The sequence below is a fragment of the Pezoporus wallicus genome, unplaced genomic scaffold (genome assembly GCF_028554395.1).
Source record: "Pezoporus wallicus isolate ANWC-B61680 ecotype Strahan unplaced genomic scaffold, APGP_CSIRO_Pwel_v1 scaffold_6446, whole genome shotgun sequence".
Classification (NCBI taxonomy): domain Eukaryota; kingdom Metazoa; phylum Chordata; class Aves; order Psittaciformes; family Psittacidae; genus Pezoporus; species Pezoporus wallicus.
This window is the reverse complement of record NW_026636264.1, coordinates 6,946,406-6,968,403: the sequence shown is the minus strand read 5'-3', so window position 1 is coordinate 6,968,403 and position 21,998 is coordinate 6,946,406. Positions and strand designations below refer to the sequence as shown.

Below are 21,998 nucleotides of genomic sequence, written 5' to 3'. Positions count from 1 at the left end.
GCTTTTTGGAGTCCTTTTTTGATGCTTTAAGTAGTTCAGAAATTTTCTATCTACAACTTCTTAATTTTTGCAGTCAGGTTGAATAATTGTGTCTTGTGAATATCAGAGAAAAGTGAAACAAATAGGACCAGCTGTCCTTCAGCGTGTTATTAGATGGAAGAATACATTGTTTTTTAAAGCTGTTTTGTCCTGCAGTATAAATCTCACAGCGGCTTGGTATGGGAGAATCGGAATGAGATGCATTATAGAGGAAGGACATGATGGTTGTTGATTTAACCCTCCTTCATTTTAAAAGGTTGTTTTCAACTTGAGTTAATGAAGCATGAGATACAGCATACTTAACTGAAACGGGTTTTATCAGCAGTGTGCTGGATGCAACATGTTCAGCAATGTCATTCATGACTGCTGTATTCAAGAAGGGTTGCATGTACTTGAATACATCCTTTTGAAGGCTGTCTTTACAGCATCGCCATTTAAAAGGGGAAGACTGGTTTTTGTTGTTGAGTACTATCTTGTCAAGATACTAGCAACGCAAAGAGTTAGTTCAAATACCATCTTTTGTTATTTTCAGTATAAAATTTTGAAATGTACTTATTAAACAGCCAGTCTGTACAGAAACATGCATGTACATCTGTACATGGATGTCTTTAATGTTAGCTTGACTTCTAGTCTCTGTATTTTTGATAACTGATGTATTCAGTTGTGTGGTTTATAGGTTTTTAGACCACTTGATCACAATTGACTTTCAGCTTCTTCAAGAACTGAAGTGCTCTTTTTCGGAGTTGCTTGGCCATAATATAAAGATTTCAGTTCTGGTAGGCATTTGTATCTGGTGGTATTTTGAGAAGGCATAGTTTAATTTTTTTTTCTTTTTTTATTTATTTTTTTCCTAAAGCTGCTGAAAAGCATTTGAAACTTACTGGTGTGTTGTGTAAGGTGTTTCTTTTCATCAATTTCAGGGAAAGCAGGAGTAATATTAAAAAAAAAACAAAAACCAAACCTAAAAAACCCAACACCACAAAAAAAACCAAACAACCAAAAAACAAAACACTGAAATTTCCTTGGTGAATCCTGAGGTACTGAATGTCAGCTTTCTGAAACTGGTTATGGAAGAAATTCAAGTTTGCTATTTTAAATAAATAATGATTGAATCACTTTAATTCCTAAAATTCAGCAATTGCTTTGATAGTTGGTGGACAAATGTTGAAAACTTAATTTCCGTTTCACTGCTTAATTACTTCATAAAACTTGTTTATGGTGCAAAACTTCATATCTTCCTATCGCCTTTTTTTTTTTTTTTTTTATCCTTATTGTGCTTTTTTTTTTCCCCGAAAGCATTTTGCATCAATATGACTAAAAAATAGTCTGCAGGCGTTGGCAGTCCAGTCTGTCTGCAGCATTCCAGGTAATCTTTGTTTAAATTAGTTCTTAATTGACAACTCCTAGACTTTAAACTAACTAGAAATAGCTTACTTTCTTCCCAAAATCTCACTCTTGGGAAGTAACTTGAAATGAACACTTCATAAAGTGGCTTAGTCAAAATGTAGTGTGATGTGAGAGCTGCTGCTCCATGCATCACACAATATATATTGGTGACATGAATCCATTTCCAGGCCTTTTTCTTCCTTAGTCCCTTCTGTCTTGGGTGTCTGAAATAGTAACTTAAAGAACCTGCTGGGTTCCATGTTCTTTCCTGGACTTTCTGGTGACTTAGGTTTGCATGTGGATATGTGAATTTTAGTGGTAGTCAATATAGTAACTACACAAATACATACTGTGTGTGTACATATATATGTGCATATGTATTTGGAAGTGTTCTGATTTCGGAACTGCTAAGAAAATGGAAATGTATGAAAGCTTTCATGGCTGAGAAACTGTAGCCTGTAGGAAAAGATTAGTCTTGACAATGTGGCATTGTCTGTTGAGTCAACTAAGCATGTAGGTTTAGCTAGTTTGGGAACAAGTTCCAGCATGTGACATTATAAATAGCGCTCTCACATAACAAGTGTAGACTTAGTGAGTGGGGCATAATTTCCCCTGCCACTTTACCAGGGGTTTTTTTTAAGTCAACTGTACTGATGAAGAATGTGAGTCTTGCTGATGACTGTCTTGGTGTTGCTGCTACTACATGCTTGGGGAGTATTGGGTCAAAATAAAGCGAAGTTGTTCAAAATATTCTTTTCTTGTTTTCCTAGGTAGGTTTTTTTCCTGTTTATCCACATGCAGAAATGAAATAGTGTGGCCTAATCACTCAGAAATCCTGAGGAGTAGTGCTGAATTTCCTACCTGTCCCATTTCTCATTAGCTCAAATACATTCCTAGCACCTAATTGTTTTATCTAGCAAAAAGTAGTAACATCTAGAAGAAATTAATACCTGTATAATTGTTATAGCTCTGTTTTCTTAATAGAGTATTCTTCAAACTAAAGTCAGATCCTCTGAGGTAGAGGTTTTTAGAAGGTGATCAGTGACTAGCTGGTCACCCCTTAGATGTGAGTTGATGTTAAAATTGTGGCAAGTGGAAGGATTCCTTCTTTGCAGCAAGCAGTGAATGGGGGAGACCTTTTTTGTCTTTGTAGTAACTTGTGTCTTTTAGGTCGTGCCTGGCTTCATTGCTGGCTATGATTTTATCTTCTAGACTTGGATTTGACTTTGTACTAGGATAACTTTCTTTTCCTGCTCTGACCGCCTCTCCAATCCTGTTGTATTTGGTGGAGAATTTTTAGGACTGGATCTCCTTCAGCATGAGCCATCCGTATTGCTGGAATAGAAAGTGTGGAATGAGCAGATTTTGATCTGCATCCTTTGTTGCTTTTTTTTTTTTTTTGGTCCTTATTCTCCTTTCAAGTGTTCGGTGATAAATTTATGGAAATTTTTAATTTAGAAATTATGAGCTTAGTGACCTGTTGGTTTCATCATAAGCCATAAAACTTAAAGAATTTTAGGTACCTATTGGGATGTTTAAGCTTTTTGCCATACGTGGAACTCTTCCATTCAAATTTTGAGAAAAATGAGTGTTACTGGTTTTAGTAATTTCCCTGTAATTCTAACTTGCTCAGAAAAAGGCTCTGCACTTCTTTCTTCTGTACAGTTGCAGGATTGATGTAGGGCACTTGGTACTATATCCATTCGATGGATTCTTGTATTGCTTGAGTCTTGTGTCAGGGAATTACCCAGCATTTTCTTAAAATGTCTTTTTGAAGGGGGTTGCTTTCCATGACTGTCTTGGAAGTTCCTCTGGCATTCCATACAGCTGAAAGAAAAAGCTGGTTGCAGTGTGTCTGTTCCTTGGCCCAGTTGTGTCATCGTTAAAGAATTACAGCAATCTGAACCTTTAACATAAAAGCTTACAAAACCATAGCCCTAAACTTTAGCCTTCTCCCATCTTACAGGTTTGGGTGGGAGCTTGGTCTTGCTGCTATGGAGGTGTCTTTGTTTCATTTATTGGTGTTGTCTGTCAGATATTTTAATTTTGTTTTGTTTTTTCCTTCCTCTTAGCTGTGGTGTCTGTAAGGATACAGGAGCTGCAGGAATGTGACATTGTTCCACCTTTTCCAGTTACCTATTTAATTCCTTAGGTACTAGTGGATTAATGTAATCATGAAGTCAGTACCTCAGAAAATGTTACAACAGCAGAGCCCCCTGGATTTGGTAGGTAATGGCAGAAGGAAGATTTTTGCCTTGTAACAAAGGCATGGTCAGGAAAAGTGCCTTCATCTTGGCACAGGATATGCCATGGGAGATGTTTTTCCTGCATGGCAATATCAGCCAAGAGGCATAAGAATTTTTTGTCTCATACTGAGGTGGGCAAAGATGTGCCTGCTAGCAAAATAACATGTTATTGACTCAGTTCTTTCTCCTCTTGGGTTTTATTGTCCTGGCGTGTTCGAAAAGTATGTCATCTATTGGCATTTTAAATGTTTCAGGTAACCTGTTGACTGTGTCTTCTTCTGGCCAGTGCTTGTGCACCTGGCATTTGTATGGGAGCTGTGGAAGGCATATGTTTGGTAGATGTTGGTGCGCTGGTCTTTGAAGCCTCCTCAAAAGAGGCTTGAGAGGGCAGGGAAGCTCTCCTGGAGAACAGGAATTTGGTATGGTGTTTTTGTGCTTTTTTAGAAGTTTCTCCAATAAATAATAATAATCATGATGATCAGGTGCAGCTCTTTCCTACAGATAGTTTTGCTTTCTGTTATGGTGTACGTATCATGCTGATTTCTCCTTGTTCTCCTAATGCTCCTGCATTTGAATTTGGACTTGCAGGTAGAAGCAGTTCTGGAGACTCTTTGACGTCTCTGTACTTTTTGTAATGCATTTCTATGGGTGAATAGATCACAGTAGCAGGGTCAAAATCCCTCTTGTGCTTCTATCTTTTATATGAAGTATGATATTCCTTCTTTAATGATGTATTTTATTGTTTTCAGCTTATTTTCCTTAGGATTCTAGCATTGTCAGTTATTTATCACTGTCTTCCAGTACAGAAGTTTTGTTTTCGTAGATGTTTTGTGAACAGAGGTGACTGGGTGAGAAGAGGAAGCCTGTTGATTCCTTCTCAGAAGAAAAAGCTGTACTGTGAAGCTCTCTGTTACTGGATACTGTTAAATCTCGGGAGTACTTACACAGATTGAAATACCTGGTTAGTGGTGTTGTACAACTTGACTACTTCTGGAAGTACTTTTGACTCCTGGTAACATAATGAACACAAAACAGCTGCAGAGGTTGGTTCAGTGTCAAACGCACTGATGGCTGAGTTTTAATTCGCTTTGCCTGTCCAAACATATGGGTGATGGCACTGGAGGCAGAACTTGACACCTACACTTACGCAGAGGGGAAGGAGCCTGCCTTGACTTTCAGGGTGCTAAGAAGGTTTTTTGAGCAATGCTGAGAATCAGGATTTTATATGTAAAGTGATATGAAATCGTGCCCCCAAAATACGAAGTCTCAAAATGCTCTCTCTTCACAGAATTTATGCTACTTTCCCCTACTTAGACCAACACTGAATCTGGTTCCTAGGAGTAGATGCTTTGAAGCAGCGCAAGCTTTCAGTGTGTATACACTGCAGGTTAAATTTTTTATGTTTAAGAAAAACCTAAATAGTTGTGGCTGGCTGTGGTAGATTTGAAGTTAAGGAAAATTGGGAGTGTTACTTAATCAGCCATCTGAAACGTAATGATTGCTTTGCTGGATATTCCACATTTTCTTCATTACTTAACTTTAGGACCTAAAAGTAATTGGAGTATGATGCCTATAAATTAGCTTTCATATTTTCTGTAAAATTTTAAAAATGGCTCTGGTGTGATGCTGCTAAGTGGCTGGAAAGTGCTACAAATCTAAATCTTGATTAGTTGGCTTTGTTTCAGTCTTTGTTAAGAGGGTGTAACCTGTGGGTTCCAGTTAAGTCCAGGGATTGGGCAAGTAAACATCTTCAGTAACTTTTTCCAGAAAAGTATACATTTGTTTTATAAGGAAAAGCAATTTTTTTCATTCAATTAATTTTTGTTAAGGGGGGGTATGCTGAAATACTTAAGAGTTTTCCAGAAATGTTTTAAAGTGCTAGATTTTCAGGCTGATCAAGCAAGTAGAACTTTTCAGTGTTTTTGACTGTGTCTCCATAGAAATTCTTTCCTCCCCCACCATGTTCTTTCATATTTAGTTTCCATAACCAGTGCACTATTGTGAAGGAGGGGAAATGCAGGGTAACTGCAGGGAAGCCAGCCAATCACTCCGGCATCAGAGCAGACTCCATGGCTTGTGGAGCTAACCTTTGTGACCTTCGCAAGGGGCCTCTCCGAGGCGAGCCATTTTTCCTGCCTTGTAATGGTAAAGAAAAAAACTTGGCAACTCCTTTGATCAGCAAAGCAAAACCAAGGAGAGCAAGGAGCAAATGGGCAGCTTTGTGCACAAAACTGCTAAGTCAGTGCTGGCTTTCTCTGCACTGAGACAGCCTTACCACCTTACACAGAATACATGCACATTTCCATAAGGTCTGGGGATACTTGTTGCATAGTTTTAGAGAATTTTTCCATTCAAAACTAAGGGGAAAAGTCCTGGTTGTTGCCAGCTATGGTGAAGTGAAAGTATTTCATCTAATAATTTGCGATCTGAACTTGTTCTTTCTTTTTTTGGGGGGTGAGAAAAGTTTTTCAAAATACAAGGAATTGCACAACACTTTAAAAAATAATTCTAGCATTGGGAAGTGGACATTCGTTTTATGCAGCTGGCATATATTTTTCACTCTAAAACTTACTGCTTTGCAGCTTTTGGTGATGTTTTTCTGTTTCTTAAGTGATGCCTACAATGCATTTCAGATGCTTTATGCTTCAGTTCGCAAGTATGTGAAGTTTTGTGCAGATCTAAAAACAACATATGTTGTTACAATAAGAAAATTTTATACCATCATTTAACTTCTCCTTCGTTATGTTCTTTTTACTCTTCTTCAGCTGCTGAAATTAAACATGTCTGTATCCTTCTATTATAGTTGCTGGTCTCTGTTACAGCTCCTTGTCTCTCTGATAACTTGTGTTCCTCCTCTGTGATAGTTTTCTGTTCACAAATTGGGTTAATTCTTCAACCTGAGCTGAAGTTTCAAAAGCAGAAGAGGAATTCTTCCTCTGCCTGAAGGTAGAAGAGGATTCATTATGTTTTTTTTCAGTACTTCCTTCCAGTGAGAGTCTGCCTCCAGGTTAATCTCCTAGACCAGTATATTTCTGTCCAGTGAACTCAACAGTTTGTTCATTCTCAACAAGAATTCCTCCTGTGGTTTGTAAACTTGCTGGCTTCAGTGTCCTTCCTTGGCTGCTTTAGCTTCTCTTCATGAAGCTTGGCTTCTTAGGAGATGTTGATATTACCAGATTGCCAGATTCCTCTGCAAGTCATGTTTCTTCTTTTAGACTTCCACTGTTCACTTTCTTTTGATGTTTCATCTTTTCCTCTGCCACTCCCCAATTAATCATCACTAGTGCTGTGCTGAAGTGGTTCACAGCAATTTTCTTCTCTCTTACATGACTGAAAACACATAATCAGCTCCACATTGAGGGAGCCAGGTAAACCATGTTTTCACATCTGCATTGTTTTGGAGTGTGGTGCCCTTCAATTTTATGCAAGCGCAGAAATTTCAGTTAGTTTTGTTGTCTCACTAAATAGCTACAGGTGTTCAGTAATTAAACAGTTTATTAGATCCTTGCACTGTTCTGGATAGGATGCAAACTCCTTTTCCATGGACATGATTTATTTTTGTTTAGACTGTCAGCAGCTTTCACCTACAGGACATCTGTTACTTCAGCATAGTCAGTGATTTTCAGATAAGATACTTAGTATCTGATGAAGATATCCAGGAAATTGATTAGCTTGAAGTCCCTCATCACCAGTGAATGTCTAAGTAAATTGTAGCAGAGTGACTTGGATCCCTTTGTCTTGTGTGTACTCGTAGTGTGATATGGTCTCACTGCAGTTACTGTATTTAAGGGACCAATCCAACAACTGCCTACTACCTTCCTTTTGACTGCACTGACAAAATCATCAAAGAGCAGTTCCTGGCCTGTTCAGTGAGCAGGAGGAGTGTGCCTCCAGGCCCTCCTCCTCCTCTCATGTGGAAGCAGTGTTGTCAGGAATAGCTTCCAGCCAGCCCTGTACACGCTCCAGCACAGAAGGTGATATTTGGCTGCATGCGTGATGCTTGCTCTCCAAGCAGCTGCTCTCTGTAGTAGAGTAGGTGAGTTACCAGATAGGCTGCTAGATTACAGGGCTACTGCAATCAAAGTCAGTTTAGTCAAGTACAGTTGTAATCCTGAGGAGTTCAGAATATCAGTAGTCAGAGGTCAGGAGAAACAGCACAAAGAAATGGAGCCACTCAGCTCCAGGGCCTTGCCTGCTTTTTTGATTTCATTCTGAATATTTTGTCCATCTTCTGCAGCATAATCTTCGCCCTTTTTATGCTGTTGCATTTTTTCCTTCTTTATGTACATGAAAATGCAAGAACATGATACTGTCTGATACGTAACAGTCCTTTTCAAGTCTCATTTGAACAGAAATATTTTGTAACAGTTTCCTGAAGAACCAGATTTCTGAAAATCTATTTAAAGGATACCAAGATGTCAGAGAAGAGTGAGTAGAAGGTGTAATATGTCAGTTAATAGAACTAGAGTTACTGTATCTAGAAATAGATTTATTTCTTTTTAATGTAGAGTTTACTTTTCAAAGGTTTTGAGATAAAGTTTAAAATTATGACCTGTGTCGTGATATAAAACAAATTCTAAAGATAACACTAAACAGTGCATGTTTGCTACTGGACTTTGAGTGATAAATTCTGGAAGGAAGTTGCTGGTTAAGTACCCGAAACTATAAAGTGTTAAACCACAGCTCAGAAAGCATTAGCCAAGTGAATATTTACTTTGTTGGTTTATTCAAGACTCTTAGTTCAAAACAAAGAAACTGGGAGATGAAGAGCAGAGTGGTTTGTTTTTTTCCTTTTGTAATTCTGGATACAAAATGGATGTGAAAAAACATCTGTTTTAAAAAGGCTTTAGTATGTGGTGACTAGAAGCAGTTGATTCAGATCACTAAATACAGATCGGACATTTTATGAGAATGTTGAAAATTACTACAGCAGGGTGGACCGAAAGGATTATATTAACTCTGTGTTAGGTTTTAACAGGCTAATTATGGATGACATGAAGGAATATTAATTTAAAAAGATACTGGGTGTTTTCATTCACCTCCAGAGATATACATCCTTTTTTTTTTTTTCCTGCAGGTACTGGTTTTTATCTTCTAATTTGAAGATTACCATCTAGCTTACTTAGTTTAAAGGGCAAGAGTGGGTATTCTGAAGCTTTCAGTAACAGTGAGCTGTGTTGTAACTGTGTGCTCATTTCAGTTCACGTAGCTTGGCCCAGAGTTTATATTAGTAGGCATAATTGAGATGAATAGTGTTCCTTTGACTGCATTCTTTAATATGCTTCTTAAAATTCAGAAAAGTTGTGTCTCAGTTATTCAGCTGTTGAAATCACTGATATGTGATAGTGCGTACCGGCATGTCTGAGATCAGTAGCAGTGAATCTTCCAAACACAGGTTATGAAAAAAATACATTTTGTCTTCAGAATTTTATGTGCTAGCTACTGAATGAGCCAAACTCAAGGAAATAGACAAAACCTAAACAAACTTCAGGGCTTGCACGTACGTACAATTCTGTTGGAATTTGGGCTACGTGGTTGGTGGGCAAATGTAGCCCTGTAGAAAGGCGGTAAGAAGACTTTTAGCCATAAAACACCTATAGAAAGATGAGATTAAAAGAACTCAGTTTGTCCAGGAGTTCAAAGTGACTTAATACTGATTGAAAAAAAAACTTCTACACCATGAAAGGAATTTCTGAAATGGTATGTGAATTCTGCAGGCAAAAAAAGGAAAAGCTGGAAATTGATAATGGCAGCATTTGGAGCTGAAAGGGAGTGGAGGAAAAGAGATAGGTCATAGGGAAGTGCTGACTAATGGTCAGCAAACACTATAAGGGAGTTCTTGTATTAAGAGCTGACCTCACTTCCTAAGAGGGAAATAAACCCTGTACTATTCCAGCATAAAGTTTGGGTTGGGGAGGTCTCTAAACTGGACGATTAGGAAGTGGGGAGAGACTGTGCTGGGAGGAGAGCTTGATTATAATTATGCTCTTAGCCATTAAAAAAGACACACAACTAACTTCTGGTGTGACCTGTTTTGTGATCTTTTATGTGGGTAGGATGTCAGCATATCTTTATTGTAATAGAGAGACCACTTATTAGTAAGCTTGATTTGAAATGCTCGACATAAATGTTATGAGCATGGCTTTTAAAAATGTATGCAAATAAGTAAATAAGTTCTTTCCCCTTCTCCCACTCAGCAGCACATCCTCCCTCAAACCCCCAGTGGTTGAATGCCAGGGACTTTAAATTTATAATTAACTTGTACTAAGTTAAAGTGTTAATTTTAAATTATTTAGGAATTAATTGGGAACTTCAGCTCATACAAATCTGCTGAAGTTTAGTGAAAGTTGGAGATCTGTGACTTTTGTTTTGTGATCTGTTTTGCATCTAAGCGGGGGTTGGGTTGAACTGTTTATTGATAAAATGTAATAGTTGCAAACTTTGGCAAAACCTAAGCTCTTACATATCTCTAAATGAAATCTGTATTTAAGTACTGTTAGTAATTTAGGTGATGTGCTTTTAAATACAGTCCCTTGCTTATTACTTTTTATAACCACTATTTTTAATTCCCTCTCTACCAAAAGAAGCTCAGAAAGCAAATCAAATGACTGCAAATGAAATACATAAAAGCTGAGGTATTGGTATTTATTATGTTGATTTAATGGAACAAATTATTCCATTATTTAATGGAATAAATTATTCCATGTATTCCCCTTTAAGGAATACATGGGTCTTTGTTTCTAGAAAAAAGGTATTTTGTTTTGCTGATGATTATTTCAAACTTTCTCTGTTATTTTCCCAAATATTTAATAATAAAACAGAAATGAAATTCCCATTTGATAACTTTAGAAACATGCAATGAAATTTGAGTTAAAATCAGTTTTACTTTGCATTACTTATTAAAGGATATACTTCAGAAATACTTTTTAAACTGATGCTCTTTAAACTCTTTGTGTCTGGTGAAGGAAAATATAGAACCTGGAACTGAAAATCCTCAGGTTGAGAACATTTTTAGCTCACTTTTAAAACTAAATATAGTTGCTATTATATTTAAGTATACTATACATATTATTACAGCTATCATTTTAAATGATAAAATCTAAATAGCTTAATTTCTTCTCATCCTTTTGCTCTGTATTGTCTTTGCTGCTTTAAGTTAAATGGGTAAATAAAAATAACTTTGCAAAGCATAGCCTTTAGACAGTGTGTGATATCTGGTACTGAGAAATCTGTTGTTTCTGGTGTATTGCAGCTTGGGAAATCTGTCTCCAGGAATTGAGGTGTGGGGGATGAAAAAAGGATAATTTGCTGGCAAAAAATAGAGTATGTAAGATTTCCTAGAGTTGGCTGAGCAGGTATCTCACCAGTCATGACTCAGGCAGCAACTTGCTGTTGGAAGATTTCTTCTTTGTTTTACATGGCAATCCCCAAAGGCTTCAGTGGCAAGAGTAATTACCCCCAGCCTCAGCAGCAGGTAGTGTTTGTCTGAACTGGAAAAATAAAAAGCTCTCCCTGAGACATGAAATAAACCCCCAGAAACACTGCCAAGGAAGTGGAAGTGAAAAAGAAACAAAGAAAAAAAAAACAAACAAAAAACCCAACAAACATAAACCCCACGTAAGTAGAGAAGGAAAATAGGAGATTTGGGTTTTTTGCTGAACTGTAGTCTCAAATAAGGGGAAAAATGGTCCATGAGGCTATTTGTATGACTGAAACTGAGAACATCTAAACGGCTGATCAATTTAAGGTGTGAAGTGTCAGTTCTGAAGCATACATTAAAAATAGTTGTCAATATTAATTAATGTCAAGAAAGCCAGATTCTCTTATTCATTGTAGCAGAATGCTATGCAGTCATTTCCAGTAGGTCCTAACCAATTATTTCTTAGAGTCAGCTCATCCTGTCAAGGCCATCTAGGAGGGATCATTGTCTGAACACTGAAGCAACCAGTTTGAACTGCCCTCTGGGACTTCCTACTTAGAGCAATAAGGAAACAACCTAAAGAATCTTTTTATCTTAATATTTTGTTTTCCTCGGTGGTGGTTAGCCTTAGGGTTGTTCAACAGTATTGCTAGGAACCCCCTTTAGATACTAAGGCAGCTGGCTATAGCAGCTTTTATTGCAGCATGCTTAGGCAAGTTTCTCTGACTTGAAAACCTTCAGGCAACAGAAATAGGGTATATAGAAAGGGGTGTAAAATTGCCTGGCTCCTGTTCATTCAAAGAGGCATTTGATTTCCCTCTTGCTTGCTTTGTTTCCTTTTAAGAGCTAACTAGGGAGAGAGAAATGAGATAGAATCATAGAGATAAAAGGACAAGAAAGTGATAAAGGATTCTATGGCCCATCACTACTGAAATCATCTGCCCTTCCCTTAATAATGTGAAAGTCAGCTTTTGTTTAATCTTGTCTTAGTGTAAGAGAAGACAAAATTTTTGTATCCTGAGGCCTCTGTGCTTGCTAAGCAGGGCTGTAGGAGGGAATCCAGTCATTTCACTTGATATTGCAGCAAAGACAGTTGTTCTTCAGATTTGCCCTCCTTGGTGATATGTCTTTTATCTCTTTTGTTTAAAATGAAGGAGAGATGAATTCTGAGTATGCTGAGTGACTTGGCCACAGGAAACAAACTTCTTAACTTGGGGGGCAGGCTGAAGAGAAGGGGAGGTTTTCTTTAAATGCAGCTTATTTTTGTACTGTGGAAATGAGACGACAACTTTAAAATTAAATAAATCTGGTGATGCAGAATTTGATCACAGCATTTAATCCCTTACAGAGTCTGGGAAAGGATTGAACTGGTATAAGGACTATAATAAGAACTGTAAGAGCAAGGACTTTTCTTATAGCCTGTGTAATATTGCTGCTTCTTACAGCTTTCAAAGTAATGGGAAAAGCCCTGCAAACAAACATGCTCTGACACACCTGTATTTTTGAGAATCAATTTAAAATATGCCTTAGCATTGTGATACTACCCCTGTTTTTATAGATGAGGTCCCTGTGTGCAGGGTGGGACGATGAACAGGAGGAAAAGGAATAATAAATGTAAAAATAAATGTGTTATTGCTTCTGTTTTCTCTTTGTCAAATGGCAGTTGTTTCAAGAGTACATTGTAATAAAAGTGGACCTATTTGGTAAACCTTTGAACATCATATCATATCTTCATCTCTTCTGTTACTCATACGTGGATGGTTAGCCTTCCTGCTGCCCAGAATTCATTTTAGCATTATAGAATCATAGAATAGTTAGGGTTGGAAAGGACCTTAAGATCCTCCAGTTCCAACCCCCCTGCCATGGGCAGGGACACCTCACACTAAATCATATCACCCAAGGCTTCGTCCAGCCTGGCCTTGAACACTGCCAGGGATGGAGCATTCAAAACCTCCTTGGACAATCTATTCCAGTGCCTCACCACCCTAACAGGAAAGAACTTCCTCCTTATATCCAATATAAACTTCCCCTGTTTAAGTTTTAACCCGTTACCCCTTGTCCTATCACTACAGTCCCTAATGAAGAGTCCCTCCCCAGCATCCCTATAGGCCCCCTTCAGATACTGGAAGGCTGCTATGAGGTCTCCACGCAGCCTTCTCTTCTCCAGGCTGAACAGCCCCAACTTTCTCAGCCTGTCTTCATATGGGAGGTGCTCCAGTCCCTGATCATCCTCGTGGCCCTTCTCTGGACTTGTTCCAGCAGTTCCATGTCCTTTTTATGTTGAGGACACCAGAACTGCACCCAGTACTCCAGGTGAGGTCTCACAAGAGCAGAGTAGAGGGGCAGGATCACCTCCTTCGACCTGCTGGTCACGTTCCTTTTGATGCAGTCCAGGATATGGTTGGCTTTCTGGGCTGCAAGCACACACTGCAGCCGGCTCATGTTCATTTTCTCATTGACCAACACCCCCAAGTCCTTCTCCGCAGGGCTGCTCTGAATCTCTTCTCTGCCCAACCTGTAGCTGTGCCTGGGATTGCTCCGACCCAGGTGTAGGACCTTGCACTTGGCATGGTTAAACTTCATGAGGCTGGCATCAGCCCACCTCACAAGCATGTCGAGGTCCCTATGGATGGCATTCCTTCCCTCCAGCATATCAACCAAACCACACAGCTTGGTGTCATCAGCAAACTTGCTGAAGGCGTGCTCAATCCCACTGACTGTGTCAGCGACAAAGATGTTGAACAAGACCGGTCCCAACACCAATCCCTGAGGGACACCACTCGTTACTGGTCTCCAGCCGGACATTGAGCCATTGACCACAACTCTTTGTGTGCGGCCATCCAGCCAGTTCTTTATGCACTGAGTGGTCCATCCATCAAATTGATGTCTCTCCAATTTAGAGACAAGGATGTTGTGTGGGACAGTGTCGAAGGCTTTGCACAAGTCCAGGTAGATGACATCAACTGCTCTACCCCTGTCCATCAGTTTTGTAGCCCCATCATAGAAGGCCACCCAATTGGTCAGGCAGGATTTCCCCTTAGTGAAGCCATGCTGGCTTGTTGTTTTTCATGTGCCTTAGCATGCCTTCCAGGAGAATCTGCTCCAAGATTTTGCCAGGCACAGAAGTGAGACTGACTGGTCTGTAATAATACACTCTTGAAGTGAGGACCTTTCTGTGAGTGCTTTCCTAAGAAGGGCAATGCTGTTGTGCAACTTCAGATTGTCATGATTTTTCTAAGCAGATCAGTAAGTTTAGTATTAAGTAGTTGGTGTGTGTATTGTGCTCTAATGAAGACTGCATTTGAACACCTTAATGTTAGCTGTTGTATTTTGTGTATTTCTAAAAACTCTCTATTTTGTGTATCAGTATCCATGACTTTCTGGGCCATGCTTTTGGGAATTTCTGGTAGTTTTTAGCATCTTGGAAGCAGCAACCACTTTAGGAATAAATTCCAGAGGGGTTTGTAGAAAAACTTGCCTAACTCTTAATGACTACATGAAAAATCTGTTTCTGCACCAATTAGACTTTGTCAGACACTTCTGAGGCATTTAAGTTACCCTTACTGCTTTATTCTAGTTGAGTTTCAAACCACTAATTTGTTGAATGAATTTCTGCTGCCTGAGACTGCAGTTATGTAGGGTAGTATATATGGTTCTGTTTCAAACTTTGATTAAGGGGCTGGAGCTCTGTCAGGCTCTCTTCCCACCTGATCGACAGGATGTTCATGTGTTTTGGTTCTCAAAGTCAATGGAATCACAGCTATGTCACAACACATGATTGCAAACTGAACAATTGTATGTTGATTTTAAGGTATGCTTTTGCAACCTGAAAGTAGGATAGAACTGTCTATCATCGTATCATCAGTATTCTCTCTGTCATGATAAGCCTGTTGGTATGGTTTGGTGAGGACATAATTGGTTGCATAGATGGAGTAGTCCAACACCAGCTTTGTTCAGTTAACACACAAAAACCTGCCAAGCAGAAGAAATTCCATGGAAAATTCAAAAATACAGCCATATTATGTATTGCAGCAATACTCAGGAACTTTTATCTATGTTTCTATTTCTTTGAGGCAGTTAAGCCATGCCTGGAGACATTTCTGTCATCAAGAGACAAACAGTGTTAGAAATTTCAGGGTTTGTTTGCACACAGATTAAGAAATTACGAATTTTACTGCTGTGTGCTTTTATGTATATCTTAGGTGATAATAATCCTGAAGCATAAGGAAATATTGCAAGTTAGTATGGAGAGGACAAGGAATGGGTGGGATATCTTTTGGCATATGAGATTTTCATTGCTGTGTGACCAATAGCTTTTGCATTTGTTGGATGTTATTTACAAAGACAGCTGGAAAGTCCTTAAAGGCTCTTCAGCCACTTAAAGAGTGTGTCCTTATGTAGTGCTGGTGGAGATTTAGGGGAATGTTTACAGAGGACTGAATTGGGGTAGAGATAATTGATAACAGAGCTATCTCATTTTCCCCTCAGGATTTTTACTTTACTGTTGCTGCTTGGAATTGGAATTTGTATCATCTCAAACAATGTATTAATGCTACTAGATTTGTTACACCATTTGCAAAGAAATGTACTTCACTCTTACATTAGCAATGCCTAATTAAAAATTACTTGCATAGCTGAAGACTTAGTTTCATGTTTTAATCTTTCCCGATTCTTGAAATTCCCTAGAGTAGAAAAAAGGGTGCACAATGTCATGGCTCTGACCCTTAGGCAAAGCTGAATCCATGCCATTGTGTGTAACATTCTAACATAACCCAGTAATCTCTGCATGCTACCCTTTTTTGAGAGTGATAATCAGAGCAGTTCACGCTGAGGCCTCTGCAGAAGTAGGTATTCTGGTTGTTTTCTCTGCCTGGTATAGTAGATATCTGCAAGTGGCCTGCACTGTCTATGCACAGGACAAATTCGTGTACAATTTGACAAAGGGGTTAGAAGTAACTTTCGTCTGTACATCAAATCCTAGTGTAATGGTTGTAGCTTTAAAATAATTCCTTAATGGCATTTTTGAGGAGAAACTAATCCGGTCATGATTCATCTAGTCTTTAAAGTTCTTAGATGGAAAGAAATAAAAAGGGAGAACCTGTCAGAAAGTCATGCATTATGTGAATTGAGGAAACCAGCTGGTTAGGAATACAGAGGAAAAAAAATTAAATAATAGGATCTTTAGCTGGGTTATTTAAGGTAAAACAGAATCATAGGTGACAGTGGAACAGTTCATGTTTGGTATATAATGAAAAGTTGAAATTTCACACGAAGTTTGGAAAATAATTAGGTTTAGCTTAATTTGTGCACTTGCTTGTGTTACACAGAGGCCTTTCTATCCATTCCCAACATAAGAAGTACACAATGCCAAGTCAGCATTGGCTTTGGTAGGTCTGTCATGATGTGGTCAGTGGTGAGTGTTTGCGTTTTACTTTTAATAAAACAGGATTTTCCAGTGAATTCCTTAACCAGTCCCAAAAATCAGAAAACCAAAATACAAGTTAGTCATCTCGGCTTCACTAGAGACCGGAAATCATTTTCTCACAAGCATAAAATAAGACTTGTCTACTTTATAAAACACAAGGATTACTTTACTGAGAGATGCTTTTTTATTGTAATGCTTTTATACTGAAGAACAGCTTGTCTTTCTGGATGTTTGTGGCTATTTTTTGGAATGTCCTTTTATCAAGAATCATGTACTAAGATTGCAAAAAGAAGCAATGGGTGATTTATTCTGCCTTGTTTCTATTCTTTTACCATTTTTTTTTTTTGGTGTTCCAGAAATTTCATATAGAATGTTAATTTGGTACCTAACATTAAAATACCTGTTGGCTGTGTTTTGCTTTTCTTCCTAATGGCACAAGTCAGTAAAATAATCTGGCAATTTCTGACCAGCTTATGTTAATAATATCTTTTCTGAGAAGATCCTAAATTCTCACTAAAAATAGCATAGCAGACGTGCACCATATGTAAGGTGACTTTATGCTAATAAATGGAAAAGAGGGAGGGGCGTAAGGAAAGTTCTTGTGATGACTGAGAATTCTGTTATGAATTAAGTCCTCAACATACCTTGGAAAGTGTGCCTACCAAGAGGGACGCTGTAGAGGGAATAAGTTGTATGAAATATCAAAACTGAAGGGCTTTTAGTCCTTGAGTCTTTCTTGAGGGATTTGAGTAATTTTTTGAGTGTGCTTTGTGTGTTAGCTCAATTCTGACATGACTTAACCTCCAAAACCAACCACCCAGACCACCCACCACCCTTCTGAAACACACACACATAAAATGAACATCCCTTCCCCAAAAAGCCCAAACAACCCAACTCTCTCCTCAAGAAAACCTAAAACAAACAAGCAAACAAAACAACCCCCCCCCCCAAAAAAAAAACAAAACAACAACACCAGAAGAACTCTTTAAAATTAGGTTAGAAATAATCTGACAAATCTTCAGGTATGTGATAGCGTTTAATGCCAATAAAGATTTCTTTCAGTTAGAAATTCTGATTCTTAGTAACTGCAGAAATGCTCCTTGTGTGCATAAAATGAGAACATTTTTCTTTAAAGTTGTTCTTATCAATGTGTAAATACTTCGTATAGCACTGTAAAACTTGGGGATGGGTGGGGAGAGGCCACTCATTTCTCTTCACAACGCGTAGCACTTCTGAAAGTGCTTTTTGGTGTGTGTGTGATGGTGTGCCTTGGGGCAGTCACTCTTGATACCAAAATTGACATGATTTTGCTGACAAGTGTTTAGCATGTTTTGGGTGTTTTCACTTTGTTTTTCTAAGGCCTGTTACCCTAGATCTATGTTTATGGTACATTCAAAGTTGATTTCCTTAGTATATTCAACATTTGTCTCATTTAACAAGGATTCACTTCACCTAAACATAAATGAGCTATAATATAGTGTCAGATATTGGATTTGTGCATTTGTTTATGAAGTAACATGTCTTGCATTCCTTGGTTGCCCCAGAAATGTTGATTTTAATTCTGAGAATATTTACCCATTTTTGTTCCTGTGCACACAGTACAGAGCTGTGACTCTAGTTCATGAGTATGTAGCATTTAATTTGATAATGCAGTATGAAGTGTAATGGCTGATTTATAGGTTCCATTGATTTGATATAATTTGCTAATACTTCTTAAAAATTTTGAGGTTGATAGTAGCACTTGATCACAGTACAGCTCAGGTCATGTAAAATAGAAGATACTGAATGTAAGGGCTGGGGCAATTGTCACGTAACACGGCTACTGGGAGAGCAGATAGGGAGGGGAATCTGTTTGGACGTTGTACTTTAAACCCAGCCAGCAGCTAAGCACCAGGCAGCCACTCACTCATCTTCCCTACAGATTCAGAGAAGAACTGGAAAAAGGTAAAAGCCATGGGCTGAGATAAAAACAGTTTAAAAAAACTGGTTGGTAATTAAGAGAACACTTTAGTAATTAAAAAGTAAAATATAATATTATTAACAAAAAAGGTAAATAAAAAGAGAGGGAGAAATAAAATCCAGTAACCACAAGTGATGCACAATACAATTGTTTACCACCCGCTGACTGGTAATCCAGCCTGACCCAAAGAGTAATCACGCCCTTTTGGGTAACTCTCCCCAGTTTATATACTGGGCATGATGTGCTGTGGTATGAAATACCCTTTTGGCTAGTTTGGGTCAGGTGTCCTGTCTCTACTGCTTCTCACTGGCAGAGCATGAGAAATTGGAAAGTCCTTGATCAGGGTAAGCGCTACTTAGCAACAACTAAAACATAAGTGTGTTATCAGCATTATTCTCGGGCTAAATCCAAAAACACAGCACTGTTCCAGCTACTGGGAAGAAAATTAACTCTATCCCAGCTGAAACAGGACGTTAATGTAGGGAAAGATATGTTTGTTGTGTCAGTGTTCTTGTTCTGTCCGTTTAGACTTTTTCTGCACTGCTGTTCAAAACAGAGGGAAAGATCATTCCTATGGCGAATGTCCTGTTTCCATACTTAATGTAACTTTGAGAAATACACACTGCTCATAGCAACTTGCTGTGCTGCACATGCTGCAGATACGAACAAAATGAAGACCTGTATTCCTTCCTGTAGTACTAGGATTTATTTGAACATTTCATCCATGTAAGTGGAGGTTTGCCTGCTTTGTATCCCCTAATTTGATGAGCATGACTTGGAAGTTGTGGAAAAGGACTCATCTATTGCAATGTATTTTATGTGGTTTCTTAGTATATAGCATTAAAAACTCAGGATATGGAGGTAAGCGTAAGGACTGTGGTTAGGTGGAGGTTGAAGAGAAACATTTTGAGGGAAGGGGGGGGAATAAATGTGTAGACAGAGTGGAGAGCTGAATGGGAGAGAACAAAGAGTTTGCCTTATTGAACGATCATTAGTATGATTTTAATGTAATCAGTTTGCTTACTTTGAGACTTTCATCTGTCTTTTCTCTGAGACTACTGGTTGAAGTTCAGTTGGTCAAGTAAGGACTTGCCAACTTTTCCCAAGAGATACTCAGCTAGGGAAAAGTCGGAAGGTGCTACTGCCTATAATGGCTCTCCATGTTAACAGCTCCATAGGAACATTAAATGTACTTTGTGTGGTATGCTTATACAGTCTTGAGGAATCATTAATACTGTCCTGGCTCTCAAAATTGCTTCTTCCACAGTCCATCTATCCCATATCCAGCTGTGTTTGGAAAAACTGGTGAATATTGTTTCAGTGTGTTCCTACAGTTAACTGCAAAAATGGTTCTGTAATGCAGTGAGACAACTTTTTCCTTTTGTTTCGTACTCTGCGCTCAAGTAGCATATAAAAACAAAGGCTATAAAATATGCACCTTAGACATTTTATAAGCTCATAGCATTACGTGGCTTTTTGTCGGATTTAAATGGAAATAAATGAATGTGTTATCAGGGTTGCAGTGGTGTTCTCCCATTTTCCAGTGTTCCCAGAACTGAGTTGCATAAGTATAACATAAATAGAGGGGAGGAGTAGCACATGGTGGTACTATAATTTAAACAGAGTCTGTGAAGCATTACTGGGCAGTGTTTTTACATCTGTATTTTCTTTACCAGCTTTCATTGCTTTGTAAAATTAACTTGTGGAAAAGTGAAAAAAATATTCCCCAGTATGAAGGTTTATGTGTAGTCCAGTCCAATATAATAAATAAATGCAAATTTATAAATAAATAGGTTTTTTTTAATAAATAATTAGGCTAAAAAAGAAATAATTGCTGCATGTGGCATGTTTCTTAGTGGACCTGAATGTTGGAAAACCTGTGCAACCAAAGATGCAGTTTGCATTAATAGTATCTGTAGTAAATGATTTGTATTGTGGAAACCAGCATGGCAGTGACACCAGTTTAATTAACGCTGTAGTAATGGGGGGTTTTCAGTACACACGGGAAAACTGTCAGTAGTTGCCACATGCAGACAAATTAGAACTTTGTTTGCTATTATATTTTTGTACAAGTATCATTTCTGCTTGTTTTGTGACCCTGCCTACAGTGGGTCTATAACATTCTGACCTGGAGTTGTTTGTGTGTGCGTATTTAGGAAGGGTAAAATATGCATGTCTTAAACTTTTCTTAAAGCCACTCTGTGATACCTTCTACCTTACAACAGTCCCTTCAATGATTAGAATGTGATAGATAATTCCACGTAAGTAGTTATTTTGGTGACAGCTGCTCCATTTAATTATCTTCTGATCTTGTGTCTATTCATTTTCACTTGCTTAGAATGATGAGTTAGTTGCAAAATTTAGTATTTTGGTGGAAAGTACCAACTTTTAGAATATCAAAGATCATGTTAAAATATGTAATAATTCAGTGGAGCGCTTTTATTAATTGGAGTCAAGGTTTTTGTTAGTAAGTTTCTAGGCATAGCAATTAGTTGCTTAGGGCAGGAAGAAAATAATACTGTTTTGTTCATCCAGATGTGATGAGGTCTTAATTTATAACCGCAGCTTTTGGATATTGTGGTCATGCAAATACATAAACAAAGTTTGAGATTCATCTCTTCTTTTGTTACTGTATTTGACCTAGTTAATTTAGGTTCTCTTCTTGAAGGAGTAAACAAGCCTGATTTACCTTCAGTACGTTCACCTTGTGTAGGTTCCTTTCTCTTTGGTGGAAAGCAAGGTGACATGGTCAGATGTCACGTCCACAGAGATGCTAGTGGTGAGGTGACAAATCTAAATTATTTATGCCTTTAGAATGTCTAAAATAATGCAGTAGCAGCTCCTAAACTTGAATATGCTTTAAAATGTGAGAAACTGTGAATTGGAACAGTTGCTGCACAATTGTTATTTAATCCAAACAAAATGATGGAAAATTTACAGCCTGATTGATAGTTCAGTACAAATACACATTGATCCACCAAGATCCATACAAATCACAAGACATGGGTACAAAGCAGAGATATGAGCTGGAGTACCTAGTTTTGAACTCAGATCACCAATCAAATTTATTTCAGATTTAAATGTTGTGTTTTTGCTGAAGTGAATGAAAATGGGCATTCCATGCAATCCAGAAAAAAAAGTAGCTGTAAGGGTTATTAATATAAAGAAAGAATGGTACCAAGTTAATGATGTGTTGGATTCTAATTGGTAACAGTACTATTAGAATAGTTTTAATTGATACCAGTTCTAAATGAATCAATAACAAACTTTTTTGTCAGTGCTCATTGTGTATTAATAGTTTTAATTTTTGTTCCAGTATACTTCTGGGAGCAGTGTTGCTTAATGGCATCAAGATAGTGTTGATGCTTGTTATGAATAGGCTGCATTACTTATTCATTAGCAAAACATGCTAATCACACACTCAAAAGGTGACATAATCACTCACTATGCTTTTGTATTTTCATTGTATTGAATACTTCTGTGAATGACAGTGCTGAATGTAGTTTCCAGTTTTCTCAAAAC

The 21,998-nt window shown here is 38.0% G+C and overlaps 1 protein-coding gene across 8 annotated transcripts in view; it reads left to right on the top strand.

The window, feature by feature from the left end:
* YAP1 (Yes1 associated transcriptional regulator) overlaps positions 1-21,998 on the top strand; it is an 86,109-nt gene that overhangs the window by 24,694 nt on the left and 39,417 nt on the right. The window lies entirely within an intron of this gene.